This window comes from Xenopus tropicalis, chromosome 8, assembly GCF_000004195.4.
Source record: "Xenopus tropicalis strain Nigerian chromosome 8, UCB_Xtro_10.0, whole genome shotgun sequence".
In the NCBI taxonomy this organism is placed as follows: Eukaryota; Metazoa; Chordata; class Amphibia; order Anura; family Pipidae; genus Xenopus; species Xenopus tropicalis.
This window is the reverse complement of record NC_030684.2, coordinates 139,999,922-140,005,189: the sequence shown is the minus strand read 5'-3', so window position 1 is coordinate 140,005,189 and position 5,268 is coordinate 139,999,922.

Here is a 5,268-nt window from a genome sequence, read left to right as displayed (position 1 = left end):
GAAGACTTTGGAGTGGCCTAGTCAAAGTCCTGACCTGAATCCTATTGAGATGTTGTGGCATGACCTTAAAAAGGCGGTTCATGCTGGAAAACCCTCAAATAAAGCTGAATTACAACAATTCTGCAAAGATGAGTGGGCCAAAATTCCTCCAGAGCGCTGTAAAAGACTCGTTGCAAGTTATCGCAAACGCTTGATTGCAGTTATTGCTGCTAAGGGTGGCCCAACCAGTTATTAGGTTCAGGGGGCAATTACTTTTTCACACAGGGCCATGTAGGTTTGGATTTTTTTTCTCCCTAAATAATAAAAACCCTCATTTAAAAACTGCATTTTGTGTTTACTTGTGTTATCTTTGACTAATAGTTAAATGTGTTTGATGATCAGAAACATTTTGTGTGACAAACATGCAAAAGAATAAGAAATCAGGAAGGGGGCAAATAGTTTTTCACACCACTGTATAATTACCCCTTATTGGGGGCAGAACAGCCCTATTGGGTTTATTTAATGGTTAAATGATTCCCTTTTCTCTGTAATAATAAAACAGTACCTGTACTTGATCCCAACTAAGATATAATTACCCCTTATTGGGGCAGAACAGCCCTATTGGGTTTATTTCATGGTTAAATGATTCCCTTTTCTCTGTAATAATAAAACAGTACCTGTACTTGATCCCAACTAAGGTATAATTACCCCTTATTGGGACAGAACAGCCCTATTGGGTTTATTTAATGGTTAAATGATTCCCTTTTCTCTGTAATAATAAAACAGTACCTGTACTTGATCCCAACTAAGATATAATTACCCCTTATTGGGGCAGAACAGCCCTATTGGGTTTATTTAATGGTTAAATGATTCCCTTTTCTCTGTAATAATAAAACAGTACCTGTACTTGATCCCAACTAAGATATAATTACCCCTTATTGGGGGCAGAACAGCCCTATTGGGTTTATTTAATGGTTAAATGATTCCCTTTTCTCTGTAATAATAAAACAGTACCTGTACTTGATCCCAACTAAGATATAATTACCCCTTATTGGGGCAGAACAGCCCTATTGGGTTTATTTAATGGTTAAATGATTCCCTTTTCTCTGTAATAATAAAACAGTACCTGTACTTGATCCCAACTAAGATATAATTACCCCTTATTGGATACAAAACAATCCTAGGGGATTTCATTAATGTTTTATTGATTTTTTAGTAGACTTAAGGTATGGAGATCCAAATTATGGAAAAACCCCTTATCCGGAATACCCTTGGTCCCGAGCATTCTGGATAATGGGTCCTATACCTGTATATATATATATGTTGGAGTTGGAAAACCAGGAATAAAATCAATTTTAGTTAAAGGGACAGTAACACCAAAAAATGAAAGTGTATAAAAGTAATTACTATATAGTGTAATGCTGCCCTGTACTGGTACAACTGGTGTGTTTTCCTTAGAAAGACTACTATAGTTTATATAATAAGGCTTCTGTATAGCCACGGGGGCAGCCATTTACAGGAGAAAAGGCACAGGTTACTTAGCAGATAACAGATAAACCCCCATTATATTCTACAAAGCTTATCTGTTATCTGCTATGTGCCTGTGCCTTTTCTCCTTTTTCCCAGCTTCAATGGCTGCCCCCATGTTGACATAGCAGCTCATTTATATAAACTATAGTAGCGTTTCTGTTGCAAACTTACCAGTTTTACCAGTGCAGGGCAACTGTACATTATATTTTAATTACTTTAAAACACTTTCATTTTTTGGTGTTACTGTTCCTTTAACACAGTTTATAATTCTCCCTTCCTTCCCACTTCTGCTTCAGAACAAGTAGTTTAAATAATAAACCAGAGTCCAACTTGTACCACTACACCTAGGGGGAGATTTACTAATCAACGAACAGTCCGAAGGCGTCCAGATGCGGTTTTTTCGTAATGCTCTGTATTTTTGCGACTTTTTCATCACCGTTGCAACGTTTTAGTATGTTCCTCGACTTTTTCGTCGCTGTCGCAACTTTTTCGTATATTTTCCGCGAGTTTTTCGTCGCCGTTTTTCCACCGTTTACAATCGCTCAATACGAAAAAAAATCACGTTGCCGGCGAAATAGTAGCGCAAAAAGTTGCAGCGGCGATAAAAAAGTTGCGACAAATATGAAAAAATCGCGTCAACGACGAAAAAGTCGCAAAATTTTCATTTCCAATCCGATTTTTTCCCTTTCGGGATTCGGATTTGTGGATTAGGAAATCTCCCCCCTAGTGGGTTGATTAGCTCTATGAGCATATATAAGGTTCAGATTGTACTAAAATTGACACCCTTGAGACTGGAGCCCTAGAACAGGCCAAGGACCATAACAATCCTTTAGAGACCCACATCCAGCCCTCAGACCTCCAGTTGGATTTAGAATAAGGGAATCTTTATTAATTCCAATAATGAGACAAAATGTAAGAGCTTGATCACCTTTGAATTAACTTTTAAGTTATTAATGATGTAGAGAGTAATATTCTGAGACAATTTGCAATTGGTCTTTTTGTTCAGCAGCTCTCCAGTTTGGAGTTTCAGCAGCTGTCTGGTTGCTACGGTCCAAATGACTTTAGCAACCAGGGAGTGATATAAGTGAGAGACTGGGATATGAATAAGATAGGCCTGAATAGAAAAATAAGTAATAAAAATTAACAATAACAATAAAACTGGAGCCTCACAGAGCAATAGGGTTTGGCTGCCGGGGTCAGTGACCCCCATTTGAAAGTAGGAAAGAGGCAGAAGAAGGCTGAAAATAATTCAAAAACTATAAATAATAATAATAATAATAAAGCCCAAAAAGTTGCTTAGAATTAAGAACAACCCGCAATGTAGGATTCTGGTGTAAGCCAGTTGTGTAGGTGCATTCTGCTGAATGTAAAATGGGTAAACATTAATGATAATCACATTTTTTTTTGACAGACATGGATTCGTTAGGAAATACCACATTTCACCATAAACTTCCAAAACTGTGAGGGAAAAATTGTAATGATTTTAAAAAAGGCTGCATTTTGCGATTTTGGGGTGTAACCATCACCCTGCTATAATTCCAGGGGTATCCAGGGCACAAATAAGCACTCACCCCAAATCCCCCCCTAACTGGCCTTCAGGCTGGGCCCCCTTAGCCCATAACAAGGTTACAGATATATAGAAACATTGGGGTAACAGTCACCCTGCTATAGTTCTAGGGGTACCCAGGGCACAAATAAGCACTCACCCCAAATCCCCCCCTAACTGGCCTTCAGGCTGGGCCCCCTTAGCCCATAACAAGGTTACAGATATATAGAAACATTGGGGTAACAGTCACCCCGCTATAGTTCCAGGGGTACCCAGGGCACAAATAAGCACTCACCCCAAATCCCCCCCTAACTGGCCTTCAGGCTGGGCCCCCTTAGCCCATAACAAGGTTACAGATATATAGAAACATTGGGGTAACAGTCACCCTGCTATAGTTCCAGGGGTACCCAGGGCACAAATAAGCACTCACCCCAAATCCCCCCCTAACTGGCCTTCAGGCTGGGCCCCCTTAGCCCATAACAAGGTTACAGATATATAGAAACATTGGGGTAACAGTCACCCTGCTATAGTTCCAGGGGTACCCAGGGCACAAATAAGCACTCACCCCTAACCTCCCCCTAACTGGCCTTCAGGCTGGGCCCCCTTAGCCCATAACAAGGTTACAGATATATAGAAACATTGGGGTAACAGTCACCCTGCTATAATTCCAGGGGTATCCAGGGCACAAATAAGCACTCACCCCAAATCACCCCTAACTGGCCTTCAGGCTGGGCCCCCTTAGCCCATAACAAGGTTACAGATATATAGAAACATTGGGGTAACAGTCACCCCGCTATAGTTCCAGGGGTACCCAGGGCACAAATAAGCACTCACCCCAAATCCCCCCTAACTGGCCTTCAGGCTGGGCCCCCTTAGCCCATAACAAGGTTACAGATATATAGAAACATTGGGGTAACAGTCACCCCGCTATAATTCCAGGGGTATCCAGGGCACAAATAAGCACTCACCCCAAATCACCCCTAACTGGCCTTCAGGCTGGGCCCCCTTAGCCCATAACAAGGTTACAGATATATAGAAACATTGGGGTAACAGTCACCCTGCTATAGTTCCAGGGGTACCCAGGGCACAAATAAGCACTCACCCCTAACCTCCCCTAACTGGCCTTCAGGCTGGGCCCCCTTAGCCCATAACAAGGTTACAGATATATAGAAACATTGGGGTAACAGTCACCCCGCTATAGTTCCAGGGGTACCCAGGGCACAAATAAGCACTCACCCCAAATCCCCCCCTAACTGGCCTTCAGGCTGGGCCCCCTTAGCCCATAACAAGGTTACAGATATATAGAAACATTGGGGTAACAGTCACCCTACTATAGTTCCAGGGGTACCCAGGGCACAAATAAGCACTCACCCCAAATCCCCCCCTAACTGGCCTTCAGGCTGGGCCCCCTTAGCCCATAACAAGGTTACAGATATATAGAAACATTGGGGTAACAGTCACCCTGATATAGTTTCAGGGGTACCCAGGGCACAAATAAGCACTCACCCCAAATCCCCCCCTAACTAGCCTTCAGGCTGGGCCCCCTTAGCCCATAACAAGGTTACACATATATAGAAACATTGGGGTAACACTCACCCTGATATAGTTTCAGGGGTTAAGATATTAAATAAGTTGTTGACTTATTATTCGCTAAAAAGTCTCTGTGGAGTAAAGAGGAAGGAAGGGAGAGAAAGTGAGAAGATTCACACTCACCCTTCAAAATCAATGGTGGATGAAAATGTCAAAAAGTGTAAATTGAACACACATTTGCCAGAAGCTCCAGAGACTTACAACCAACGTGCTGGACCCTTGAGGCTACTTCTTCCAGTGGCCCCTGGGTACCCAGTGCTAGACTGAGGATAAGTATTGGATTGGTTATTCCCCAGAACACAATAGCACTAATGGTAAAGTAAATACACTGGGAACCAAGGCAGTTTTTCATACCCATTGCTGTAATGCTGTGGTGTCTCTCAACAAAGTAATGGTGCACAAAGGAGCAATTGGCAGCATTTGCTTCAGAATTAGTGGCCATAGAATTATCTCTACCTTAAACACAGGGAAATAAGAAAATGAAAAAAATAAATAAATAAATAAAACACAGATGTGCAGCAATATATTCTCAGCTATAGGAAGAGGGAAGTGAAAATGAGTTTTGCATGTGTCTCCCTTTATACAGCAGCACCCATAGTCTGATATACTGAGGTACAGCCGCC